This window comes from Erythrolamprus reginae, chromosome Z, assembly GCF_031021105.1.
Source record: "Erythrolamprus reginae isolate rEryReg1 chromosome Z, rEryReg1.hap1, whole genome shotgun sequence".
Taxonomy (NCBI): Eukaryota; Metazoa; Chordata; class Lepidosauria; order Squamata; family Dipsadidae; genus Erythrolamprus; species Erythrolamprus reginae.
The window spans coordinates 30,140,735-30,154,988 of NC_091963.1; the positions used below are offsets into that span (position 1 = coordinate 30,140,735).

General features: G+C 46.4%; 1 pseudogene; it reads right to left on the reverse strand.

Annotated features, from left to right (window-relative positions):
• Positions 1 to 7,609: 7,609 nt before the first annotated feature.
• On the reverse strand, positions 7,610 to 9,961 carry LOC139153799 (kelch-like protein 25; annotated as a pseudogene).
• Between the last annotated feature and the right edge of the window lie 4,293 nt (positions 9,962 to 14,254).

Here is a 14,254-nt window from a genome sequence, read left to right on the forward strand (position 1 = left end):
GTCATAATTGGGATGATTATGGTGTACAGCTTATGAAAATCCCAAATCCCACATCTCAGAAAATTAGAATATTACATGCGATCAATAAACAAGGATTGTTCATAGAACAATATCAGACTTCTGAAAAGTATAAGAATGCATATGTATTCAGTACTTCGTTTGGACCCCTACTGCAGCAATTACTGCCTCAATGCAGCGTAGCATGGATGATATTAGCCTTTGGCACTGCTGAGGTGTTATGGAAGATCAAATCAACACAGACTGTAGAAACGTTACACTGGACCTCAAGCATCTCGCATTATGTGCCTCTCCATTGGTCCTCCATACTTTGGGTCTTTGGTTTCCAAATGACATGCAAAGTATTCTGCAGTCTATGTTGATTTAGGGAGCCATGTCATCTGCTGGTATTCGTCCATTGTGCTTCATTAAGTCCAGGGTCAACCTAGCCGCCTACTAGGAGATTTTGGAGTATTTCATGCTTCCTTCCTCAGATGAGCTTTATGGGGATGCTGACTTAAATTTTCCAGCAGGACTTGTCGCCTGCCCACACTGCCTAAAGCAGAGGTCCCCAACCTTTTTTGCACCAGGGACTGGCTTTAAGCTAGACCAGTTTTCCACGGCCCGGGGGGGGGGGCTTTGGTCAAATGGGGGTGGGGTTATGGAGGGGTGGAGCTTAGTGACGCAGCCCTCCACACTTCTCCACAGGGCGGGGAGAATCAGGAGGCTCCTTTGGCGGCTGGGGGCTGCCTGGCTTTGTGATTTTGGCTGGGGGGGGGAGTTAGGAAGGTCCTACTTCTCCCCCCCCCAGCCAAAAATTCAAAGCCTATCTGCTGGATACGGGCGATGAGTGGGACAGAGCGGCCCGGAAGCCTCTTGCAGCAGCTGCCACAGCCACCGGCTTCGGCACCGCTCGTCCCGCTCATCGCCCGTATCCAGCAGATAGGCTTTGAGTTTTTGGCTGGGGGGGGAGAAGTAGGACCTTCCTAAGTCCCCCCCCAGCCAAAAACTCAAAGCCTATCTGCTGGATACGGGCGATGAGTGGGACAGAGCGGCGCGGAAGCCTCTTGCAGCAGCTGCCACAGCCACCGGCTTCGGCGCCGCTCGTCCCGCTCATCGTCCGTATCCAGCAGATAGGCTTTGAGTTTTTGGCTGGGGGGGGGAGAAGTAGGACCTTCCTAACTCCCCCCCAGCCAAAATCACAAAGCCAGGCAGCCCCCAGCCGCCAAAGGAGCCTCCTGATTCTCCCCGCCCTGCCCGACGCCCCACCCTGTCCTGCATAATGTCCTCTGCCGGGAGGGCAGCGGCGCCGCGGACCGGCTGGAAAACCCCAACGGCCCGGTCCCGGTCCGCGGACCGGCGGTTGGGGACCTCTGGCCTAAAGCACCAAAACCTGCTTCAATAACCATGGGATTACTGTCCTTTATTGTCCACCAAACTTGCCTGACCTGAACCCCATAGAGAATCCAGGGCTGTTGCGACTTTGAACGGTCAGTAAATGAATCATTGTAAGTCGAGGACAACCTGCCTTCCCCCCTAGATGTTTTCTGTGGAGCTTCAAAATGGACTCCTGATCTGCTGATCTACTTCTAAAAGAGTGCACTGGTCAGACAGATAATCCTTGACTTCTGTTCTGACCTAAATGGAGGCCAACGTTTCTATCTCCTGAGTAAGATGGTTATTAAGTGAGTTCTGCCTCACTTTACCACCTTTCTTGCCACAGTCGTTAAGTGAATCCCTGCAGCTGCTTGTCAGAAGATCCCAAAAGATGTTCACATAACCCTGGGGCATTGCCACCATCATAACTACATTGTCAAGTGCAGAAAGTTTGATCCAATAACCCCTTTATTTTTCTAACAAAATCCTTCCTTCTTAGAAGGAAGAATAGAAAGAATAAAATTGAAAAGGGAATTCAATGGGGATACAAAAAAAGAAAAATGTGGTTCAAAGTTCTGCTCAGATTAAAGAAATTGGAGTTTGAGAAGGGTTGATTAAGCTTGGTGTATTGTTTTGTTTGCTCTTTTTTAACTTTAATTATTTTTTCTATTTATATATATGAATTTAGGAATTGCTGATCTGTTTTAATAAAGTTAGAAGTGTTGATTATAATAAGATATGTAGTAGGTGGTACTGATTTGGAATGGAATGGAATTTAGAATTGGGGAGATTAATATTAATGATTTTTAATTGATTGAAAATAGAGAATATTTAGAATTTTTTCCCTTTTTTTCTTTTCTCAAATTGACTGAAATTTAAGATTAACAATTAAGTAAGAAATGTAGATAAGTATTAATTGGCTAAATGTTAGATGGCTGAAATAATTTTTAAATTTGGGATTAGGTAAATGTACTATTTAGAGGGGGGAAGAAGTCTGAAATTTGTATGTGTTTATGTTTTGTTTTTAATTTTCTTTTGTTAACATCTGTTTGGCTGCATAAGGTTTTTTTGGTCTACAGAAAAATGTATAAAGAAAGAAGGAAGCACTTTGGCATAATGGTTAATAAGTTAGAAATATAATTGATGTTGTACTTTTTGAAGGAACATTAAGGAGGGAATTTAATTAAAAGAAAATGTATGTAACTGGGTGACAAAATTAGAAAAAAAAACTTTTGCAACATTTTTGATGATTGATATTAGTTACTAACAAAATACAGTACTGCATTTTATTTATGGAAAATTATATGGTACACTGTATTGTTTGAATGTATTTTGACAGGAAAAAAAATCACCCCCCCCAAAAAGTCTTTCCTTCCTCTGACCCTCCATTCATTTCATTCTTCCTCCTTTCTTCCTTACTTGTTCTATCCATTTCTCCTTTTCTTTCCTTCTTTCCTTCCTTCCTTCCTTCCTTCTTCCCTCCATTTCTCATTCCTTCCCTCCCTCCTTCCTTCCTCCCCACTTATTTCTTTCCCTCCCTCTTTTTCCCTTTTCTTTCTTTCTATCCATTTCTGTCTCTCTCTCTTTTCCCTCTCTTTTTCTTTCCTTCCAGGTCTCTTTCATTTCTGTGTACTTCTCCTTTCCCCCTTCTCTCCCTCATTTGTTTCTCCTCCCTTTTTGCTCTCATTTCTCTCACCTTCATTTCTGTTTTTCTCTTGGGCTGCAGGGTTGGGGTGATGGCTGATGGAGCCCTCACACTGATCAAGGCCGACCTGCAGGCTTTCTCGAGCATCTGGATACACAGAGCGCCAACGCATGCCTGCTTTTCCTCAGCTGCTGCTGTGCACCCTGTGTCACTTGCCCAGCAGCAGGTGTTTCTCGCGGGGTCCCTGCTGGCAGCGCCCCCATTTCGGATGCCCGTGGTGGCTAGCCGCCCCCATCCAAACTGGGGGTGGTGCTGGCAGGCACACCTTTGCTAGGCAAGTGATATGGAGCATGCAGCGGCAGCTGAGGGGAAGCGGAAAAGCACCCCACGGCACTCTGTGTATCCAGACGTTTGAGAAAGCCTGCAGGGCAGCCTTGATCAGTGCGAGGGGGCTGGCTTCCATCAGCCCCCACCTGAATCTTCTGCCTTCAGGAGGTTGCAGAGGAGGTGGGCGCTCTCGACGGCAGTCCCAGGCAGAGCTGGAGAAGCCAGGGGTTTCTCCCCCGCAGACAGCTTTGGAGGGGCAAATCAGCTGTCGGTGGGGAGAAATGGCACCGGCTTCACTGCATGGGCTTGGAAAATGCTGTGCCATGTTTGGTATTTGCCTGCACCCCAGTGAGCTGTGCACATTGGAGGGAACATTGTAAGCAGTGATGGGCTACCAAAAGTGTGGGCATGGCTTATGCATTTTGTTTCAATATCTTTCAGTGCAAATTGGGTGCTCTAGAGCAGTGATTTTCAACCTTTTTTGAGCCGCGGCACATTTTTTACATTTACAAAACCCTGGGGCACATTGAGCGGGGGGGGGGGGGTAAAAAAAGTTTGGACAAAAAAATTCTCTCTCTCTCTCTTCCTCCCCTTCACTCTATTTCTTTCTCCCTCCATCTTTCTCTCCCTTCCTTCCTCTTTCTTTCTCTCTCTCCATCCCCCTTTCTTTCTCTTCCTTCCTTCCTCTCTTTTTGCTCTCTTTCTCTCTCCCTCCCTACCTCCCTCTGTCTTTCTCTCTCTCTCCTTCCCTCCCTCTCTTTCTCTCTCTTGCTTTCTTTCTCTCTCTCGCTCTTTCTCTCTCTTGCTTACTTTCTCTCGCTTTCTTTCTCTCTCTCTTGCTTTCTTTCTCTCTTGTTCTCTTTCTCTCTCTCACTTGCTTTCTTTCTCTCTTGCTTTCTTTTTCTCTGAGCTTCGCGGCACACCTGACCATGTCTCGCGGCACACCTGACCATGTCTCGCGGCACACTAGTGTGCCACGGCACACTGGTTGAAAAACACTGCTCTAGAGCTCCATTTTCGCTACCCCACTGCATTCTCCCCCATCTGGGCAGTAGCCCGCCCCTGATTACCTATTATATAAAGTGTATGTACATACATGCATGCACAGGTCTTCTAAAATTATACACATTCAAACTCATTTATTGCGATAGGAAAAATATACGCAGAGCCCAGAAGGGAAAAAAAGGGGGGAAAAAAATCAAAATTTTGCTACCGGTACTGTGTATCTGACAAAATTTTGCAACCAGTACTGCGTACCTGACCATACACGTAGGAGCCCATCACTGATTGTAACCAATGTGGATGATTTCTGTCCCCAGCCAACAAGAATAAATCAGTTTGTTGAAGTTTATGAAAAGGGAGCTGTAAATGGAATAGACATAGTTATTGACAAACAAATAATGATAATAATGTTCTTCGGGTAATGTGCACAAATGCTTGAACAAGCTCTGTGAGTTAATGGCTATAATATCTAGAGATAATTTGGATCTGGTTGCCATAACTGAGACATGGTTTAAGGACTTCAATGAATAGGAAATATCCACACCAGGATATACATTGTATAGGAAGGATAGAGTAGAGAGAAGGGGAGGTAGATTAGCCATTTATGTTAAGGAAAGTCTAAAAGCAACCCTAATTCAAAATACACGTAAGGAGCTGGAGACTCCCTGGGTTTGCATGCAAACTAAAGAGGGTTTTGTGATTAGATTTGGGGTGATCTATAGGCCTCCAGGGCAATCTGAGGATTATGACAACAAGATGGTAGATGAAATTACCCAAATGGCAGTAAAGGGAGATATTGTGATTATGGGTGATTTCAACATTCCTGATGTTAAGTGTAATATCCCTAGTGCTCTTACATGCAAAAGTAAGAATATAGTAGAGGCTCTTACAGGAGCAGCTCTGGCACAGCTGGTTAAGACACTAACTAGAGGGGAGAATATTCTAGATTAGTTTTTACGAATGGGAACCGGGTTTCAGAGGTTAAGGTGGGAGAAAACGTAGCTTGCAGTGACCCCCTATACAGTCATACCTCGTCTTACGAACCTAATTGGTTCCAGGGGGAGGTTCGTAAGACGAAAGGTTCGTAAGACGAAACATTGTTTCCCATAGGAAACAATGTAAAGTCAATTAATCCGTGCAACCAAACCCCCCCCCCCCCCGCAAAAAAAACCGCTGCTGCCCGGCTGTCACCTTTTAAAACAGCCTGGGGGCTTCTCAGCGACCTCCCGAACACCGAACGCCAAACCCGAACTTTCGGGTAAGGCGTTCGGGAGGCCGCCGAGAAGCCCCCAGGCTGTTTTAAAAGGTGACAGCCGGGCGGCGGGGCTTCCCAGCAGCCTCCGAACGCCAAACTTTTGCCGAACTTCCGGGTTTGAGGTTCAGGAGGTTGCTGGGAAGCCCCCCAGCCTGGCTGTGACCTTTTAAAACAGCCGCGCGGCTTCCCAGCTGTCTCCCGAAGCCGAACGCCAAACCCAAACTTCCGCGTTCGGCGTTCAGAGACTGCTGGGAAGCCGCGCGGCTGTTTTAAAAGGTGACAGCCGAGCTGGGGGGCTTCCCAGCAACCTCCTGAACCCCGAACCCGGAAGTTTGGCAAAAGTTTGGGGTTCGGGGGGGTGCTGGGAAGCCCCCCAGCCCGACTGTGACCTTTTAAAACAGCCGCGCGGCTTCCCAGCTGTCTCCCGAAGCCGAACGCCAGACCCGAACTTCCTGTACTCCCTATTAGGTATTTTTCGGTTTTCCTTCTCTCTCTCTCTCTCTCTCTCTCTCTCTCTCTCTCTGGTAACATGCTCCCTCTGTTTTTTCTCCCTCCCTCCACTCTGGAACGTACCTCCGTTTGCTGCTTTGTAGTCTTACGAAGTTGGAGAGGTTGTTTGAGCTGCTTGTTGTGTCTCGTCACTCCTTATTGTTAAGTTGAAACTGGTTTGCTGATTTTGCTATATCTATACTTGAGTTATTTTAACTTTTTTAAAACTTTTTTTAACTAGCGATGTGATTAAGCATCTGCATGGATCGCCATCTTGATAATAATAATAATAATGATAATAATAATGATAATAATAATAATAATAAAATAACAATGACAACGTGCACGGATGCTTCAAGGAATTCAAGATGCTTAAAGTCTTTCAAGCCAATGTGGGATAACTTTCCCAAATGGTAAAGGTTTATTCATTCATTCATCCAACTGAAAGAATTATCTGTCTCATTCATAGAGCAGATTGGAGCAGTCATTTGCTCGGTCATTCAGTTCACAAAGTTGCCAAGAAAGAGAATATAAAAATACAAAAATGCATAGACTAATGAAACAACTATCTCTCTTGAATTGCTACTCTGTATAAAAGCAAAAATATTTATATTTGGTTCTTGTATGTGAATGTATATAGGTTAGTATAATATTAAGTATAAGAAATAGCAATGTAAGATGTAACAGAAAAGGAGTATGATCTGTTCTACAATGTATATGTGAGATATCTTCTTTTTTTTGTTTTCTTTTTAAAAATCAATAAAAATGTATGAAAAAAAAGAAAGAGAAAGGGGAATCACCATATAATTTTCTCAAGTAGTGATGACACCCATCCTCAACTAGATAGACAGTCCCTTCTTCCTGCAAACCGATTGCAGAAAAGTCCCAAACTAAGAATTAACCAGGACAGACTATCTTCCTGGCCATCATGCTATGGAAAGGAACTCTAGGCATGCAAAGAGATGGTTCAGAAAGCAATAATTTCAGAAAATAAAACCAAGAGAGAATTTTTAAAAAGGAAGAGCTGCTTCCTTGTGATTAAAGACCAAAATAAATAGAAGGAAATTATTTTTGTGAGGGGGTCATGCACATTTTTTGTTCCTTAATCAATGGCTGAAGCTCAGTGATGGAAGATGTGGTGGTAGTGGTGGTGATGGAAGAAGCTTTACCGTTCCTTCAGAAACAATGTTCTCAACTACATCCATTTCTACTTCAATTTCCATTTCGAGGGAATCTGCAGGAAAAAAGACACACAAAACTTCACATCTTTTCATCATTGCTCCAGTGCCATCAGTGTTAAAAGCAGAGAGGGCAACCTTAAACACCCACCCACCCAATCACTTGCACACATACACACACACAATTAATTAAAGAATAAACACAGAATATACACAGAGAGAGAGAGAACTTACTGTGTCTACATGAAGCAGCAATCAGCAACTGCCTACACGCGATATTTCAAATCATCGCAAGGCAACTGAAACTCCCATGGAATCAGAACTTTGAGTTGTGTTCTAAATTGCAACTGTCATGCCACCAGCCCTGGCTGGAGTGGGTTGAGGCCATAGAGCAGCTATCTGTACAACTGAAGCCCAGGAAATATTATATTTTTACTTTCTTTTTTTTAAAAATAATCTTTATTAAATATTTGAATTAAAATATAACAAACAAAATTGGACTAACAAACATATAAACACACACTGTCCTATTATAAGTACACATTTTTATTGTGAGATCATTTTCTTTTGCATATATATCATATTATGGAGAGAAGAAAGGTAGTGAGGAGAAGCAAGGAATTTTGAAAGGAGGTGATTTTGGAAGATTTTAGAAGTGATTTGGGGTGGCACAGGAAGTGTCTGGATGGGTGATTTTGGAAGTGATTTGAGGTGGCATAGGAAGCAGCTAGAGGGATGATTTTGGAAGCAATTTGGGGCGGCATAGGAAGTGTCTGGAGGGATAATTTTGGAAGCGATTTGGAGCGGCACAGGAAGCGTCTGGAGGGGTGATTTTGGAAGTGATTTGGGGCGGCATAGGAAGCAGCTAGAGGGGTGATTTTGGAAGCAATTTGGGGCAGCATAGGAAGCGACTAGAGGGATGATTTTGGAAGTGATTTGGGGTGGTATAGGAAGCAGCTAGAGAGGAGATTTTAGAAGCAATTTGGGGCGGTGTAGGAAGCGGCTAGAGGGATGATTTTTGAATGATTTGGGGCAGGGCAGGAAGCAGCTAGAGAGGTGATTTTGGAAGCAATTTGGGGCATTGTAAAGAGGAGGGGGGATTTTGGCAGCAGGTTAGGGCGGCTGTGGTGAGTGGAGAAAGCGGATGGCTAGAGGGGAAAATGGCAACGAAATGGGGTGGCTGTGGAGAGCTCCGACGCGCCATTTTGGCCACTGCTCGCAGCCGCAACAGCAGCCGGGAGAGAAGCGAGGGTTCATAAGTAGAAAGTGTTTTATGAGTAGAGGCAAAGAAGTCTTGAATACACATTTTGTATCTCAAAAAGTCCGTAAGTATAGGCGTTCATATATTGTGTTTTTATTGTTGCCCAGATTATTTTAAGTAGCATATTTTTATTTGCTGCTTTACATCATTCTCTTGACATATTACTGTCCTTCACACTTTAAATCTAGATTCTATTAAAAAAAGCTAAACAAAGTTCAAAACATACCATATTTGCATAAAACATACCATTTTTACATAAAATGGGCCTGTTTTTCACAAAGACAGGGTTCACAGAGGGTTTGGGAGGTTCCTAGGGCCCATGGATGACAAAAACCTTTTCCCTTACTTACCTCTTTGAAATCTTTGTGTGTCTTATGTAGTGTGTCCACCCACTACATAGAGGCAGTTCTGGAGCTCGGCTGAACCGTGTCCAAATTGAGCAATCAGCATGGGAGCATCTTTGGACCACTCTTCGTTGACTTTGTCATAGACCCAGACATCCTTGGACACCCTGTTTCCTGAACACCTCTTAGCAGCCAATGGCACACATGCTGAACTCTTCCCGCGGGATGGGCTGGTCTGATTTAGAGACAATCTCTTTGGCTTTGTGGTCGACTTGGTAGACTTTGTCACACATGAATGTCTTCCCACCTAAGATGAGCAACGTGTGCCCGGTTTGCGGGGCTTGGCGCAATGACTGGTGACCACTTCATCGTTCTGCAGGATTTTCTTCTTGCATCAAAGAGCTTCTCCCATGATCTCTTTGTTCTCCTCCTCTTTGGTGATCAGCTCCTTGTAAGCCATGGCTTCTTTGAGGCATTCAGAAGGCAGCCTTGCCCACCGCACGTTCTTTAGAAGCTCCGGGAGAAAAGGCTTCCTTCTGTCCAAGTCATACTTCACCCAATGGATCACTGCCTTGAAGACATTCTCCTCGTCCTCAATTTCTAGCCCATCGCTGGAAATCAAGTCCAGCAGCGTATCCTTGGAGAGGTTGTTAAATTCATTGGTCGTGTGGGTTCTCAGAGTTGACCAAGCACATCCTCCAAGAGAACTCGTAAAGCCTCTTGCACTGGTGAGCATCTGACAGGACCATCATCCCTAAGCAATTGGAAGTGCAAAGGTTCTTCTCAAGGAATTCTGCCGCTGTGTCTCGGACGTCGTGAAACTGCAACATGCCTCTAGCTTCCAGGAGGGACTCTGCATTCTCTTCATTGATGATGATCTTGGAGGAATAAGCATAGTCAAATAGCAGCTCCAACACCTCTGGATAGAGGCTGTCGTGGAAATTTGTCCCCTAAGCTCTCACAAAGGCCGTTGCTGAACATAGCTTCAAAATATCTACTGGAAGCAGCTAACACAGCCCGGTGGCACAAAAAGGATTTGTTCCCAGCAGAGAGTGTAACATCTGTGAACTTGCAATGCTTTCTCATAGAATTGAGATAAGATGCAGTCAGAATAGAATAGAGTAGAATAGAGTAGAATAGAATAGAATTATTTATTGGCCAAGTGTGATTGGACACACAAGGGATTTTTCGTGGTGCCTATGCTCTCAGTGTACATAAAAGATACATTTGTAAAGAATCATGTGGTATAACACTTAATGATTGTTATAGGGGTCAAATAAGCAATGAAGAAACAATCAATATTAATAAAAATCTTAGGATACAAGCAACAAGATACAGTAATACAGTCCTAAGTGGGAGGAAAAGGATGATAGGAAAGATGAGAAAAAACTAGTAGAAATAGAAGTGCAGACTTAGTAAATAGTTTGACAGTGTTGAGGGAATTATTTGTTTAGTAGAGTAATGGTGTAGAATGAGAGGCTTTGTGGAGCAGCAAGATATTCATTGAGTGGGTGCTGGTCCTGGATTTATGGTTCTCATGGATGCTGACTAACATGGTTCCTGGAGAGTGACCTGTGGGAAGAAGAAACATCCTTATTTTCAAGTAATTGTGGTCGAGAAAACCGAGACGGTGGGGTTGAACACTGGGGAGACTCAGAGTGAAATCTAATGTGACCTTGTGTTTCATCATAATTCTCAGCCAAGAGTACATACTAGGGCAGTAATGACGAACCTTTTTCTTCTCGGGTGCCGAAAGGGCATTTGCCAGTGCCCACACTCATAATTCAATGCCTGTGGAGAGCGAAAACAGCTTTCCTTGCTCCTCGGAGGCCCTCTGGAGACTGGAAATGGTTTTTCCCCCAACTTCTGGTGGGTCCAGTAGGCTTGTGTTTCACCCTCCCCAGGCTCCAAATACTTCCCTGGAATCGGGGGAGGATAAAAACTCCCTCCCCCATCCCCCAAGAGGCTCTCTGAAAGGCAAGAACACCCTCCCAGATCCTCTGTGTGAGCCAAAAATCAGCTGGCCAGCACACACATGCATGTTGGAGCTGAGCTCGGGCAACGCTTGTGTGCCAGCAGATATGGCTCCGTGTGCCACCTGTGGCACCTGCGCCATAGGTTCGCCGTCACTGCCCTACTCTGACTTTGACCATCAGCCACTTCATAAGGCTACTTGACATGGACACAGTAACACAGTAATGCATGCACATACTAGCCAGATGATTTTCAGATCTTCTGGGCCCACTGGGAGTTGGAAACAGGCTTTTTCTAGCGTCTGGAGGGGGTGGGAAAGGCCCGTTTTTTGTACTCCCCAAGCACTAGAGCCTTTCTAGGAGCCTGGGGAGGAGGAAAATGGCCTTCCCCACCCCACCAGAGGCCCTCTAGAGGCCAGAAATGCCCTGTTTCAAGTTGGGAAAAAGGTCATTTCTGGCCTCCAGAAGGCCTCTGGGAGATTGGGGAAGACTGTTTTCGGTCTGCTAGAAAGGCTCTGGAACTTGGGGAATTATAGGTGTGGGCATGATCCTTCCCTTGCTCCCCCCTTTTGACATGTGAACCAAAAAAAGGTTCACTATCGCGTTCCTATACCAATCCAGGAAACTGGCAGTCCAGTCTCTTCTCCCAGGGAATTTTCCACCTCCTGGCCCAGCCTCTCCTCTCTCTATTCCTCCCCTCCACCGTCCTGCCCTCCTTCTGGGTCCCAAAGCCTCCAATGAGAGATGCTGCTGCCCGGCAAGGCTCCTTTCGCAGCCCCGACCGCCCTCCTTTTGGCCGGCTGTGGATGATGGGCTTTGGGAAGGCAGGCAGAACCATAGAAAGGGTGGGGGGGGGGGAGAAAGAGAGACTGATTCTAAGGTGGTTGCCAAGGCTCCTCTCGCAGCCTTGACCTCCTACATGCCCTCCTTTCGGCCGGCTGTGGATGATGATGATGATGATTAATTAGATTTGTATGCTGCCCCTCTCCGGAGACTCGGAGCGGCTCACAATGATGGGCTTTAGGAAGGCAGGCGGAACCATAGAGCGAAAAGGGGGGGGGGGAGAGAGACTGATTCTGAGGCGATCCGACCTCCTACATGCCCTCCTTTCGGCAGGCTGTGGATAATGGGCTTCGGGAAAGCAGACAGGCTCCATGGGAGAAGGGGAGAGAGATAGAGAGACCGATTTTGAGGCGATTGTAGCGACGAGGTTCCGATCCCTCCGGGCCGGCACGGCTGAAAAAAAAAAAAGGGCCGAGGCCCCGCCTCCGGAGGGAGGGGGACGCTGCCGAGATTGGAAAGGGGACAGAGCGACGGGCGACGGAGGGGTTTGTGCAGGCGGGGACTCCGCGAATCAACTTCAGGCTGCGCCGCGCCAGCCTCCGCCGCTCAAAGAAGACGGGACTCTCCGATGGAACTGATCTTTGGAAGCCGGGTAGGTGTGGAAGGGAGGGGTGGGCGGGCGACGAGCTGCAACAGCCTCGTCTCGCGTTGCCCAACCCTCCGACTCCCGGTCCCATCATCCCCTGCCAGGAACGCGGCTTCTCTCCCGCGTCCCCTGCGGAGGAGCAATTGCAACTGCGCGTGTTTGGGCGGGGGGGGGGGAGGTTGTGACAGGAAAAAAGGCGCAAGGTGCCGAGGGAAGTTGGGGGGGGGCTTTGCAAGGGAGATGCTGCCAATCATCCCACCTCGTTTGCACCCCCGTTATATTTCCTATCCAGCGGCCCCTCCCGTCCGGGTTTCGCGTGCAGACACATGCGAACGGGCTCCCCCTCCCCCTTGTAAGATAAACTGTCACTCAGCAACCCCGAATAGGAAACGGATCTGAAGCTTGCAAAAAAGGGGGAGAGAGCCGGGAAGCAGCCTTTCCGACTCCCGAGGGGAGCTGCGCGTCCCCGCTCCCCACCGGGCATGGGCCGTGAAGGGAGCGGTTTGGCGCGCGGCTGTTTGTCCGGGGCAACCGCCTCCCCAGCTCCGGAAACGAGAGGTGGTCTCTGCAAATATGCAGATTCTGTAAACCGCTTAAGAGTGGGCTGTAAAAGCACTGTGAAGCGGTGTATAAGTCTTCTTGCTGTTGCTCTTCCCCCCATTTCTCAAAAAAAGTGGTGCCCAAGGCCAGAAATCGGGGGGGGGGGGGGCGGGAGCACAGAAGGCTGGGGTTGGCCTGGCTGCCATTCCAGGAGCTTTTGGTTCTCTGCCACAAGGAGGAAGGGAGATGGGGCAGGAGAGATCTGGTTGCACTTTGCTTCCTCTGACCTGCCCCCCCCCAGAAAGGATCTGGAGAGGCAAAGAACCAGATCATAAATCAAGGCAGACAGACGGTTTTTTTTTAATATACATAGATCTATGCCTGCTTTATGGAGTCTCCCTTTAAGTCTCCCTTAATTTTCAAATTCAGCAAAAAACATGTGACAGTTATATATATGTATATATTTATTTATACTGTGTATGTGCGTGTATGTATGTATATATGCCCTGCTCCATAAATGATTGATTGATTGATAGATTCATTGATTAATTGAAATATTCTCATTGAATACTTTTTTCTGTACAAAGTTGAATGTGCACCACAGCATGTGAAATTGATTTTCAATCCGTGTTGCTTCCTAAGTGGACAGTTTGATTTCACAGAAGTTTAATTTACTTGGAGTTATATTGTCTTGTGTTGTAAAATAAGTGTTCTCTTTATTTTTTTGAGCAGTGTATATATATATATATATATGTTTGTGTGAGTGTGCGGGGGTATTTTACTATAGATCTGTTTCAAAGATCTATTGCAAATAAGCCCAACATAGATCTTCGGAAAGGGGCGCCATACAAATCTAAATAAACTAAACTAAACTATAGTAATCTCCCTCTCTTTTCATTATCAGCAAAAATATGTCACACACACACACACACACACACACACACTTGCTCAGCTCCATGAAGCAGGCATAGATTTGACATAGAAACATAGAAGTCTGATGGCAGAAAAAGACCTCCTGGTCCATCTAGTCTGCCCTTATACCAGGGGTCGACAAAGTTGTTCAGAATCTAGGAGCCAGCCAAAAAATTTAGGAGCCAGAATTTTTTTTAAGCAAACTTGGTTTTTAACCGTCGGAAGTCACCGCGCACGCGGCCGGAGGAGGAATGAACAAAACCTCACGCCGGGAGGGGAGGGGCTTCCGCTTCTCTCCGAAGGCGGGTGAGCGGCCAAGATCGGAGCGTCTGTGTGCGGTGGGGGGGAGTGAAGGGGTTCGAGTAGGAGGCGGAATGGAGGCAAGGGGGGGAGGGAGAGACGCACGCAAGCGCAGGGGACGCTGGGAAAGCAGCTCACTCCGAGGTTGATGGGCGGAGCTACGGAAGCCAAGATGTACCATTTCTGGGCGTAAACACAAGGCGGGGAAAATATACTGTATACATA